The sequence below is a fragment of the Petaurus breviceps genome, unplaced genomic scaffold, assembly GCF_028583685.1.
Source record: "Petaurus breviceps papuanus isolate PSGF00001 unplaced genomic scaffold, PetGlider_PUasm1.0 151, whole genome shotgun sequence".
Classification (NCBI taxonomy): domain Eukaryota; kingdom Metazoa; phylum Chordata; class Mammalia; order Diprotodontia; family Petauridae; genus Petaurus; species Petaurus breviceps.
In genome coordinates, this window is record NW_027185712.1 from 2970460 (window position 1) to 2984494 (window position 14035).

General features: G+C 38.5%; 1 long non-coding RNA gene across 2 annotated transcripts in view; it reads left to right on the plus strand.

Moving 5' to 3' along the window:
- Positions 1-14035, plus strand: part of LOC138153524 (uncharacterized) — a 484393-nt gene that overhangs the window by 130253 nt on the left and 340105 nt on the right. For both annotated transcript variants that reach the window (XR_011166404.1, XR_011166403.1), the window contains exon 2: positions 6633-6693. This is a non-coding gene — a long non-coding RNA (uncharacterized lncRNA). The remainder of the gene's footprint in view (positions 1-6632; positions 6694-14035) is intronic.

Genomic DNA, 14035 nt, shown 5'->3' on the forward strand with positions numbered 1-14035 from the left:
TCTCTCTCTCTCTCCATAATGTACATATTTCTATTTTCCTTCTTTTTCCCCCCTCTGGAGGTGGATAACATCTTCCTTCACTCATATACCACAACTTGTCTAGTCATTCTCCAATTGAAGGACATCTATCATTTTAGCCAATCTGATAGGAGTTAGATGATATCTCAAAGTTGTTTTAATTTAATTTTTCTAATCAATAATGATTTAGAGGATTTTTTTCATATGACTATATATAGTTTTGTTTTCTTCATCCAAGAAATGCCTGTTCACATGCTTTGACCATGTATCAATTGGGAAACACATGCTCTTTTAAAAAATAATATTTTATTTTCCCCCAGTTGAATGTAAAAACAATCCAATGTTCATTCAGTGGTGGTGCCCTAAAGATAGTTCAGGGTTGTGGACTGAGTGAGTGTATTGGTATGACTGCATAAAGTCCAAATGGTGACTGATAGATAAGCCCCAAGTTGTACAAGGTTTGAATAGCACATCTGTAATGACATGAGTGCCTCTGTTTTGAACTGCTCCCCTGTATACCCCATGTTATTATTCCTGTAAGCACTTGCTTCTATAAATATTCTTTTTTTAGATCACATTTTAAGAAAGCTTTGCTATTTCTGATGGAAATGCAAAGGCAAAAACCCAGTTTGATAGATTCCTCTCTCCTTCTCCTTTCCCTCCTTCCCAAACAGGAATGTGTTTAATTTTGTAAATCTTTGCTAGTAATACAATAGATATTTTCTTAAAAATGCCCACATATACATATATTTATAAACATATGTGTATTTATACATATATAGATATATATGATATATATTGCCTATGGTTTTCCCCACATAATCATCTCACAAGCAAGTGAATTTGCAATGGAGATAGCTCTCAAGAAGGGAGTATAAAAAATGGCAGAGGACTGAAACATCAGACAGTGCCTCTTTTAGGTATAGCTGCAATACGGCATATGACTACATAGTCATGGTGATGTGGCCCTTGGAAAATGAACTAGTTGTATGGGGGTGTATGGGAAGGGTCACCACATTTCTCCCTTTCTAAGACCAGGTGTGTGTGTGTGTGTGTGTTGTGTAACAGAGCACATATCCTTAAATAAATAACAAATAAACAACAAAGAATAAATAACAATAAGCATAATAAAACAATAAATAAAAATAAATAACAAATAAAAGTTGATCCAAGGCTATGTCACTGTGAACATAGCACTATTTCCATTCTAATGGTAATGACGCATCTCCCTATGGTACAGATTTAAAAGGTAGGAGGTACAGAAGACCCTGTTCACATTGATTGAACTTGACCTGCCACTTGCCTATAATGTGAGTGCTCTGAAATAGGCTCTTGCCATTTAATACACTATGAAGATGACTTGTTCCTAAATATCGGCAGACCGTTCTCTCTGAGAAGAAAAAAAAAGAATAGGAGGGTGATTAGCACAGATTCTCTGTGTATTTAAAGGAAGAAGCAGGGACATGTACTGAACACAGGAAACCTGTCTCCTTTTAGATTTCTAAGCTCTATGTACTCCCAACTAATTTCTGGTAAGTGGACCGCTGGCTTCCATCCTAATTCTTTTGTATTGTCCCATCTGCATTAGCTGTTCCATTTATTTTTCTGGCATCATTCAGCCCAGCTTGCATCTTAGCATTGGCTTATAACTTCTTGCATAGCTTGGCTCCATCCCCCAATCTCTAGGATTCTCATCTATCAATACAGTTAGGTCCCTGACCACTTCTTCAGCTGACTTTTCACCCCCTTTCCCCTGGAGGACATATTGAGCTACTGAATTCCATGCTGAAGCTCCAGCAGCTTGTCTGTTGTGATTTCTTAATAGTAAGGCTGTCAGGAGTTCCCAGGGCATGGAAATGACTTTATACCATTTGTGAATTCCTTCAAATCACTTTTTGGGCACATCTATACTGGGGTCACTCCTCTATTTCTATATATGAACAAAGTTCTTATCTCTGGGAAACAAGGAAAGGAAAGGCAGAAATATAACACAGAATTCCCAGTCCCCAATCCTAACCCACCCTCCCACTTCTCTGCCTCTGGCGAGTTCTTGAATCTGAGGGCTAAGGCCAGCATTACACTCTGTTTATCCATTGGGAGATCCTGATGAGACACTTATGATTGTCAAGATAGCTGGGCAAAGAGGTCATCACAGCTCTCTGAGACTTCCTTGGAAGCAAGTAACTGAGCATGCAATGTCAATTTTACAAGCAGATCAGGGCCACTGAAAACAAAGTGGAGGTTGAGACCATCATCTTGATGATGGGCTCCCAAGCTTCTTGCTTCCAGAAGCAGCTAGAATATCTTGCTGATGTGTTATGAGATTTGCCTAGAAAACAGCTTTATTTTCCATTTCCACTTATTAATGGAGCTCAGGGTTTCTTATGATATGCAGAATTGCTTCTTAGTCATGGGAGTGAGATGTTAAAAGTAATGTTTGGAGAGATTGGTATGTCAGTGACTCTCAAGGCAGAGTAGGGAATAAAGGCATGAGATAGCATCAAAGTCCTGCTCAGGCACCTCATTGTTGTGTGGGGGTGACCCTGAGTTTCTGAAGGCTATGCCAGCTGGGTACAAGCTCTGGCAGGTCTTGTCAAACTGGAAAGGCTTTGATTTGATTTTGATTTGACCCAAAGTCAATCTATGTCAATAATTTAAAAATCAACTTAGTCAAAAATGGAGAATTTCACCTACAGATAGTAGACCACTGGGTAATAGTGACTCATAAATCAGATGGAAATATAAAATGAATCTGAACTTTGTGTGTAATTGTCTTCTACACTCTTACATTTCTGCATGTGAAATACAGAATTTCAGAAAAGGGTGGAGGGTGCTAAGAGGTACACAGTTTTTATTTTCTTTTTAAGATCATTGACAAACTATATTTCTATTCTAAATGTATGCTCTTTTTTGATAAACAATAAACTGAATTGTATGATTATTTATAGTATTAATAATAGTAGCTAACATTTATATTGTATTTTAAAGTGTACAAGGTGTTTTCCATATAAAACATAATATATTACATTGTTATGTTAAATATAATAACAGCTAAGATTTATGTAGTACTTTAAGATGTGTAAAATATGTAACAAATTATGAAATATATAAATTATATATTGTATATAATAAATCACACAATATAATTTTATATTACTATATACTACATATTGTTTTCTTATACTGTATCATATAGAATAGAAAAGCTCATCATATTCTAGTAGAGTATACATGAATATATTATTAAATATAAATTTTACATAAATATATAATTATATAAATACATTAAATATATTAATAATATATTTAATATAATATATTATTAAATATAAATGTATATAACATATATTCAGTGCATATTAATTAAGTGCCTACTATGTACCAGGCACTGTGCTAAGCATTAGTGATACAAAGAGAAGTAAAAGATGGTCCCTGTCCTCAAGGAGCTTACTGTCTAGTAGGGGAGACAATGTGCAAAGAAATACAACAGCCAGAGAAAATGCCTGAAGCAGAGGCATTTCGTGTCTTGTTCCTGAAATAGCCAAGAGGCCAGTGTTGCTGGATCAGAGCACATGTGTCGTAGGGGTGTAGGAAGACTGGAAAGGTAGGAGGGGAATAGGTTATGAAGGCTTGTGAATGACAGACAGAACATTTTGTATTTGTGTCTGGAGGCAATAAGAAACCACTGGAGTTTATTGAGTAGGGAATGTGTGTGTATGTGTGTGTGTGTGTGTGTGTGTGTGTGTGTGTGTGTGTGTGACATGACTGGACCTGTGTTTAAGGAAAATCATTTTTGTGGCTGAATGGAGAATGAATTGAAGATGGGGAGAGACTTGAGACAGGCAGCCCCAGCAGCAAGTTATGACAGTAATCCCAACACGAGGTGATGAAGGACTAAACTAGAGTGGTGGCAGTGTCAGAGGAGAAAAGGGAGATGTTACAAAGGTGAAATCAATGGGCCTTGGCAAGAACTTGAATATGGAGAGTAAGAGTTAGTGAAGAATCCAGAATGACTCTTAGATTGTGAACCTGAGGGCCTGAGAGGATAGAGTGACCCTCTGTAGTAATAGGGAAGGTAGGAGGGGGTAGAGTTTAGGAGGAAAGATAATACCTTTGGTTTTGGATATATTGAGTTTCAGATGCCTACTGCAATGCAGTTTGAGATGTCTGAAAGGCCACTTGAGATGTGAGAATGAAGGTTAACCGAGAGATTGGGGAAGGAAAGGTAGATCTGAGAATCATCGACATAGAGATGATAATTAAATCCATAGGAACTGATGACATCACCAAGTGAAGTAGTATAGAGGGAGAAAAGATAAGAACCCAGGTTGGAATTCTGTGGGACATCTATATTTAGTGGGCATGATATGGAGGAAGATCCAGCAAAGGAGACAGAGAAAGAGAAGTCAATTAGATAGGAGGAAAACCAAGAAAGACTGATGTCTTACAAAGCCTAGAGAGAACAGAGTATCAAGGAGGAGACAGTGATAAATGGAGTCAAAAGCTCCAGAGAGATCAGGGAGAAAGAATTGAGAAAAAGCCATTGGATTAGAGATCCTTAGTAACTTTGGAGGGAGCAGTTTTGATGGAATGATAATCAGAAGGCAGATTGTAAGTGTTAAGAAGGGAGAGAAAGGAGAGAAAGTGGAGGCACTTCTTGTATACAGCCTTTTGGAAGAATTTAGCTACAAAGGGCAGAACAGATATAGGACTATAGTTAGCAGGGATGGAAGGGTTGAATGTTTTTTTTTCCAGAATAGGAGAGATATGGTCATGTTCATGGACAGTAGGAAAGGATCCAGTAGAGAGGGAGAAATTGAAAATAAGTGAAAGAGTGGGGATGACAGAGGGAGCAATCTATTGGAAGAGACATCATAACCCTCATTATATATAAATGGAAATGGAATCACAAAGGTCAAGTGACTTGTCCAGGGTCTATTCACTCTGCCACTTAGCTGCCCTTATAATTGAGACAAGAAGATACAAAGAAGTTATATGTCATGACCATTAATAAATTCTCCTCAAAAAGATGATTTAAAGAGTTGGTGGAGCCAGTTCAATCTTCCACCCAAACACAATAAGAACTTTCATTTCAGGAAACACTTGATCATCTATACTTTGTAATTCTGATGATAAGTATGCCACCACAATTGAAAATAACTATAGCTTATATACCAATATCTGTTGCAGAGGATTAAGAAAAAGAGAAATTTCAAGAAGAATGTGACAATATTCAAACTAAGTTAGCAGATATTCTCATTCTTGTTAACAACAAGGTGAAGTTGGCTATATTGTCACAGCAACGACAACGACAAAGCTGGGACATAGGGGTAAAGATCAAGAAATGAAGAAAGCCAAAGTATAAAATACTCAGGAGTCTTATGCCTGTAGCACATAGCAGGAATGTGATCATTTATGTCTGATATTGCAGTTATAATGAAAGGGCTCCAATATGGAGTTACTTAGGCTAAATGATTCAAATTTCCATAAAGCATATAGGCAAAGACAGACAAAGTTTATGCTTTTTCACTGTTCTGATCTTTATTAACTCTGAGTCTGACAGATAATGTTCATAGCTTTTGATTGGATGATTTTGATTAAACTGGAGTCTTGAGTCATCTTCCTCCTGATACCTGTGGTGGGTGAAAGATAGTTTATTTAGATTCTCCCTCATACTCTTACCTTATCCAAGCCTGGTATTGATAAGCAACCCTGAGACCTTCTCCACCCCATCTGGATCTGATTAGGAACATCCCCTCCTACATCTTGCACCAATTGCCTGTTCTAAGCTAAGCTCATTTTGAGGGTATAAAATTCCATCACATGAACCCCAACTCTAAGTAAGCTTCCTTCCTGACACATCTCCCTCCACTTTATACTGGATGAATTTGCATTCGTGGGAACAAAGCTTTGTCTGATTCAATTGCCATATAGTATGTATGTGTATGTGTATGTATATATGTATATTTTTGTTTACCTGCTTGCTGTGCCACAAAATAATAGAACTCTTATTTGTATCAGTTTCCTGAGTACCAATTTCCTGTAAATTCCAAGAACCAGGTTTTTTGCTTTAACCTAAGCTATGAGGCCAAATAAAGCAAGGAATATTTTCTTTAAAAAGAAAATTGAAAGGCACTGGCTATGGTGAGTACTCACCAATATCACAAAAAGAAATTTGACTCTGTTTCAGCAGACAAGAAACCAGTGTGGCAGTCATTTTAGAATGTGACCTAAGGAGCCAGGTCCTCTCATCCATATCTGCTGCAAAGATGGTGGGGGATTCTGAATTCCAAGCCTTTGTCTGTGGCAAATAGAGAAGCAGACTGGTGGAAATCAAGGTGCTTCATGTGAAGTTCAGAGGGAGCAGTCTTTGGAACATACCAAGAGGCAATCAAATCTCAGTGCTTGTGAGGGACTTAGGACTGACTGTGCTGCTTTATTTTATGGATTTAAAGAATAAAATTTTGACAAATTCCATTTTCCTCATACTTTAGGGTTTTTTTTGAAGTTCCTTGCATATGAATGAAAAAGTCTTTGTGCTAAATAAAGGAATAATTTATTTTCTTGCCTATATTTTTCCTTCAAGGTTCTTTGATTATGCTTCTACCTTTCAGGCTGTCTGTTCAAGGAATGCCACCAGCTCAAGAAGAACTCCATTAAACTGAGGTCATCCAGGTAAGGTGGAAACGCTGTGAGCCTCTGGTTTTTGTTAATGCTTATTGGAATATCTTTAATTTTCTGATACTTCAAGTTATCTAGCTGACTCATATTTTTCAGAAGTCTGTATTTTTGCTTAGAACTGACCATGGAGGCATCAGAGTTGTATGATGTCAGCTTCAGTGGATTCAGAGACCTCTTTAGTAATCTCCACCAAAGCATCATCTAATGAGAGGAAGAGAGGTGTAGGTGGGAAAAGGAAAAGGAAGGAGAAAGTGAGAGAGATAGATGGCAGAGACAGGATGGAGGAGAGTTGAAATGTGAAGGTGATAGAGGGAGGCAAGTGAATGTGAAAGAAGAGAAAGGGGGACAAGGAAAGATTGAGGAGAAGGGAGAGGAGGAGGAAAAGAAAGGAGAAAAAAGCAGAAGAGTGAAGAGAAGTGGAAGATAAGAAAAAGAGAGGAGGAAAAGAAATCTGGTCCTCTCAACTTGTTTTTAGAAACTGTTGACATCAACAAGTTGGAAAAGGATAAAAATAAAGATAATGACTCTATCACTCACCATTTCTTAGAAAGTTTAACTGACGAAAAAGAGTCATTAGAATGAGGAGCCTTAAAGATCTAAGAAACTAATTCATGTGGGATATACTTCATCTCTTTGCCAAGTGGCAGACATGGCAGCCAAGGAAAGCAATGCTTTTGAGTACAAGTTCATATGTAAAACATTATAAAAGAGAATGACAGAAGATATTGCCTCATAAAATATTGAAAAGCACTGGGATATATTTGACACGAAGCTCAGTTATGCCAGATCAGTCCATAGCCATTTGCAGATGAAAATAGTCAAAAAATCAACAACAATAAAAAATCTATACAATTATATGTATAGACAAGTCCCCTTCCAAAAGCTACTCCAAGGTTCAGGACATGCTTTGAGTCAGTACTTAGTCTACACTATAGCTCTTAAGCCCCCACTAATGTTTCTTTTATCAGACTAATACATAAGACATACAAGTTCCAAATAAAAGGCAATTATACAGCATAGCGAAATCGATGACAAATTCCCACCATGTGTTGATTGTCCCAGAAAGTCACACAGCAAAAAAAATCTCCTTATGAGGGAATAACTCAGTCAGTTACAAGAGGTGATAGAAAAGCTTGCTGCAGATCTTGAAATGCTTTGAGAAGCTCAGTACTGGAAATTCAAAGCATTGCATTCAGCAGTATTCTGAACAGGAATTTCAGGAACAAAACCACCAGGAAACAAGCCATAGATCTAAGCGAAGAATAAGGGGGAAAGCAGCCTACCAACTCCCTCTCCCAGAGATTCATTGCTCTGGCATGGGGTTTCTGCAGCTGCAGGAAAACTCTCCTGGAGAGGGAAGCAAACACCACACCACATTTCAATGTTCCACTACTGCTTCTGACGGCTATGCCAGTTCTGGGTGGGAATAGACACAACAACCATAATATTCCTCTTTTTCTAGTTTCTCTTTTCCACCTCTCTTTCAAACCCTTCTTAGCTCAGACATCCCTGTGTTGTGCATTTCCACATGTCTTTCTCTGGAATGTGATGTTTAGATCCTGTCCTGATAAACATTGTTCTCTGAGCTTCAAGCATTGTGTGAAATGTAGTGTGGAGGAAAAGTGGAGTGAGCCTTCCTAGGCACAGCACATACAAAGGTAGAATGAAACCCATCTGAAAGTAATTCTATGGAATTCTTTTCTCATAAGTAATGCTTGTGGAGCCACTGTATTTGAATGTCACCACCACAGTATCTTATGTGCTATTTGAGGAAATGGAAATGCAATAAAGAGGATGAAGTCAAGAACATGATCAAGTTTTTTTTTTTAATATGCACTGGAGATGACACAATATTAAAGGCCCACAGAAATAGATTTTCACAGAATCACATAATTTTATAGCTAAAAGAGACCTAACTGAGCATCTAGTCCAACCCATAAGGAGTCTGTACTTGGACATACTCAACATGTGGTCACCTAGAATTTGTTTGAAGGCCTCCAAAGAAGGGGAACATTCCAATTTCCAAGACAGCCAATTCCACTTTTGGATAGCTCTAATTGTTCTGAAGATTTTCATGTCATCAAGTCTAAATTTGTCCCTTTGCACCCAAAGCACCATTCATTGCTCTTGGTTCCACAATCGGGGGCCAAGCAGAACAAAGTCTAATCACTCTCAGTTTATGTTTTAGTGGACTCCAAGCTCTATGTGAGCCCATAGTGTTATGTGGCAGCCAAAAAAGCCAATGTGATCTTGGGTGGCATTAAGATGAGGCATAGCTTCCAGGAATACAGAGGTAATAGTTTCATTGCACTGTGTCATTGTCAGAACGCATTTGGAGTACTGGGTTTGTTTCTGGATACCACAGTTTAAGAAGGATATCAATAAGATTGAGAGTGCTCAGAAGAGGCCAACCAAGACAGTGAAGGACCTTGAGTCTGTTACCTATGAGGATCAGCCAAAGAAACCGGGATTATGAGGTCAAGGAAAGGAGGGGTGGGGCATGATTGCCATTTTCAAGGATTTGAAAGGCTGTTTCATAGTGGATTTGTTTTACTTGACCCTAGAGGGCAGAACCAGGAACAGTGGGTTGCAAAAGGTCAGATTTAGGTTAGATGTCAGGGAAAAATTTTTGAACAATTGGATCTATTCAGAAATGGAATTAATTTTTAGAGAGGTGGTAGGTTCACCCTTCTTAGAGGTCTTTAAGCAGAGGCTTCAAGATGACTGTTTATCAGGTATGCTATAGTGCAGATTTCTTTTGGGACTCTTCTCTTCAGTCCTCTTAGCTGCCCTCCTCCTCTCCTGCTCATCAATGTCTCTCTCAAACTGTGATACTCAGATCTAAATGACAGTTTGGCTTACCCAGAGCAGAGTGCAGAGGAAATATGACCTCCTTACTCCTGAAAGCTCTACCTTTAAATGTAGCCCAAGGTTACATTAACTTTTTTTTGGCATCACATATCTCACATATTCAATATATTTCCAAAGGGAAAATTCCAAAAAATACTTTATGAAAAACATCATGGATTCATCATCAAGAAGCAGTTACAGTGATCCTCTCACCCCCAAATCCTAACTTCCCATGCATGAACTATAAGGTTATTTTTAGAAAACCTTTCTGACAATGAACTATGCATGCTTCTAGGGTCTGCTAGAGGAAAATATAAGAAGAGAATGGTAAGGCTTTCATAAATAGTTTTCTGTAACAGATCATATCCAATCCAGTCCAACAACTATTTACTAAATACTGCCACACTCATGACATTGTGCTAGGTTTTAGAAATACAAAGATAAAAATGAAAAAAAAAGTCTTTAATGTTACATTCTAATAGGGGAGAGAACAAGGACATATAAAAATGTATATATCAGGGTGGCTAGGTGGCACAGTGAATAGAGCACCAGTCCTGGAATCAGGAGGACCTGAGTTCAAATGTGGCCTCAGAAACTTAGTACAAAACTAACTGTGTGACCTTGGGCAAGTCACTTAACCCCAATTGCCCTACCTTCCCCCCTCCAAAAAGAAAAAAAATGTATATGTCATAAATGTAGAATTAAACATAAACATTTAAATATAAGTCAAATATAAAGTCAATAAATATAAATATATATGGAGTAACTAAGTACAACGTAAGTTGGGAGGGAAAGACTAGTACTTGGATAGATCAGAAGATGGAGCCTGAGCAGCAATGCAAAGGGAGAACGGAACTCTATGAGGGAGAGATAAGGATGGGGCTCAGCCCAGGAATGGGGAAATACCAGTGCAAAGGCCCTGGCAGAAACAGATGATGGCACAGCTGGGGAATGACTGACGTGAAGATTCAGCCAATGGGATTCAAGGAGATGGATTAACTGCTAGGTGGGGGTGTGTAATGGGAATGCAAATTTGGAAGATCTTCCCTGCCCCTAGGCTAAAATGCACCTGAAGCCTGGGGAGGGAGGCTTGTTTTTCAGTAGATACTTCTTGATTGGCCAGTGAGTCAATAAGGTTGTTACATTCTCTGAGCCAGGAGAAGGCTATATAAGCCCTGATGTGTAGCTTTGTTTGGGGACTCACTTTGAGAAGTGTTCTGTGATTTGATCTGAATTCTGGGAAGCCGTTGTTGAGAGTCCCCCGGCTTTGAAAAACCCAGATGTGGAAACCCAGATGTTGACTGGGTATGGATGTAATGGTTGGACAGTTTGGAAATCTGTCTACTTGATCTGTTTCTGTCTTGATAATTCTGCCTGTATGCTTTGAAGTTCAGGGTGCTGACCTTTTCCCCCTGAACAAGGTAAACGATATATGTCTGACTGATTAAAGTAAGCTTGTTAACCCATTTTGAGTTGCTTTCCTTTAACAAAGCAGATCCAAGAACCTGTGGTAGCTGCAAACCCTGAGGACGCTTGGGGTGCTTGCTGCTACAGGGTGTTCCAGGGAACTTCTACATGCATATTGAGAGGAAGCCTGCTGTTAGTGAATAGGGTGGAAGTCCCGAGCTGAAGCCTGCCTCAGATACTAACTGTGTGACCCTAGGCAAGTTACCTAATCTCTTTGCAGCTCAGCTTCCTCATTTGTAAAATGAGATAGTTAGATTTGATGGCTTTGGAAGTACACTGCAGTTATGTCTATGATTTCTGTGATAAGCCCCCAAACACAAATCTACCGAGGCACTCAAAAAAGCAAAGTCTGTTTATGTAGAGTTATGTTCTTGCCATTTTGGTCTCCCCAAAAGAGCATTTACTCCCTTCCATTTTTACACTTTCATGGTTGCCACTGCACTTTCATATATATGAACTTGTTTATTTCTCACTACAACCTTGAGTTTGTTATTATACCCACTTTACATTTGAAGAAACCAAGACATGGGGAGGGACTAAATGACATGTACAAGTCTAGTCAGGGGCAGAGATGATCCTAGAATCCCTGTCTGAATTATTGCAACCATTATTCTTCTGGTCTGAATTTTCTTGTTTCTTTCCCCCTACAATTTGTCTTACTCCCCATATCTAGATTTATTTTCTGAAAGTGTCATTTTTTAACACAATCTCCCCAGCACAAAAAATTTTTAATGGATCCACATTGCTAGCAGGACAAATCCCAACCCATAATTTGATGCTTTAAACTAAACTTGCTGCTTTTAAACTTCCATACATCCTTTGGCCTTTGTCAAAGGCCTGTGCATGTGCATGTGCACATGTGCGTGCACACACACAGACACACACACACTAAAAGTGATTCTTAAAGTTAAAGCAGTGGCATCTAAGCAAAATACATAGAGTCATTGGAATGGCATTAAAATTTGAAAGACAACTGGGTCTCCCAGTCTCACTATCTCTGGGATAATCTCTCAAGCACACTCTCTAATTTCAGTATGTAACCTAAGGAAAAACTTCCCCACCCATTCTCACTTTTCTTTCTCTACCATTTCAGGGTCCCCATCATTGCTTTTGGGTATGTTTTGCAAATGAGACTTTCAGCAGGTAACTGGAAAAGCTCTCCCAGGAGGAGTATTGATTTTGATGGCTGCTAATTTGCTGCCGCTTGAAAGACATTTAATAGCTAGCCAGCTGCTTTTGTTGTTTTTTAGATAGATAGAGGTGGCCCTGGGCTTTATTTTGTAAAGAAGAGGAGGAAGAAGCTCAGCAGCCTTGTAAGTCATTTGGGGTTCTGTGTACATCTTTTGCTAATTTGGGGGCTTCTAGCTGCCATTTTACTAGTTCTTACTGAATTTATTGTTTCATCAACCAATAAGTAGTTACTTATTAGTGATTACTTATTACTACTATTAGTACTACTATTAATAGTAATTACTACTTATTAGTAATTACTAATTAGTAATTACTTATTAGAAGCCATACTATGTGCTCAGCCTTGAGTTAGCCAATCATGGGGATCCTCCGATATTTTACAAGAGGAAAATATGGCCCCTGCTCTGAAGGAGCTTATAATCTAGTCAGGAGATAAGCCTAACAAATATGAAAGTTATAAAGGAACCATGGGCTAGAGGACAGATGGAATTCAGAGACCACAGAGGAGGAGTCAGCATGCTAGCAAGTCTCCCTGTGTGCTTCCTGCTGAGTAGTGGCAAGAACACTGGTTTTAAAGTTAGTGGACCCGGGTCTGAATTTGAACTATACTATGTATTTCAGCAGTGAGTCCAGGAAGTCACTTTCTGTTTCTGTACCTCAACTTTCTCCTCTGTAAAATGATGGGGTTGGACTAAAAGATCTCTATGGTGTCCTTCAGTTCTAAATCCTCTGATCTCTAAGTCCCCTTTAACTCTGAAATGCTATCATCATCGAGGTGGAAACTAGAGCAGGATGATGACAGTCTGGAGTAGAAAAGCGTGTATTCTAGGGAAGGTACATGGAGTAACCCAGACACAGAGACAGATAATATGTGGGGAGGATAGTGAAGAAAGTGACCTGATTGGAGCAAAGGATTTATATTTAGAAGAAGTTGAAGGAAAAAGACTAATAAACTTGGATGGGTGGTGTGGAGCCAGGCTGTCAAGTGCTTTGAAAAAGAGGAAGAGGGTCTGGAACTTGAACTAGAAAGTCATTGGGAGCCATGCTAGATGCTTGAACTGGGAGTGACAGAACAAAAGTAATATTTTAGGATTATCAGTGCAGCAGCAGTGTGTAGGATGGAGATTGAATCGCAGCATGTGAAATTCTGGCTGTTAATAGTATGACTATCGACAGGTCATTTACCTTCTCTAGGTCTCAGTTTCAACATCTGTGAAATGGGAATAACACTCACCTCCCTATTTCATAGGATTGTTGCACTGGTCAAATTGGATAGTATGCAAAAAGTCCTTTATAAACCTTAAAGTGCTATATAAATGTCAACTATTGCTATTCTTATTATATTTTATTGTTATTATATCATTTTCATTATAATAATCATATTTATGTTCATCATGGAGTGTCAGAATTGGAAGAGATTTGAGAGGTCATCTAGTCTAAACCGTTGCTGAACATTTAGCCCCTCTATAATATCTATGAAAAATAATCTCCAATTATGGGATGCTGACTATTTTTCACAGCCTGATTACCATTTGAGTTACCTTGCTTTCTTCTGGAAGCAGAAACTGCAGTCAATCTTTGGTTTCTTGTGACTTATTATTATGGTTCTCTATTGTTGTTTTGTTGTTACTTTTGTGATCATTGTTATTATTATCCTCTAACACTCCAGGTAACATGCCTCTACTGGAGATATGCATACCCAGAGTTAACTCAAGCTGTTTGAGTTTGAGCATAATAGTCACAAACCTTCTTCCCTGCTTGGGAAAAATACACAAGGGCTATTTTACAACTTGGTCATGTTGGGGACTGCTGTTTTCAATGTGGCAAT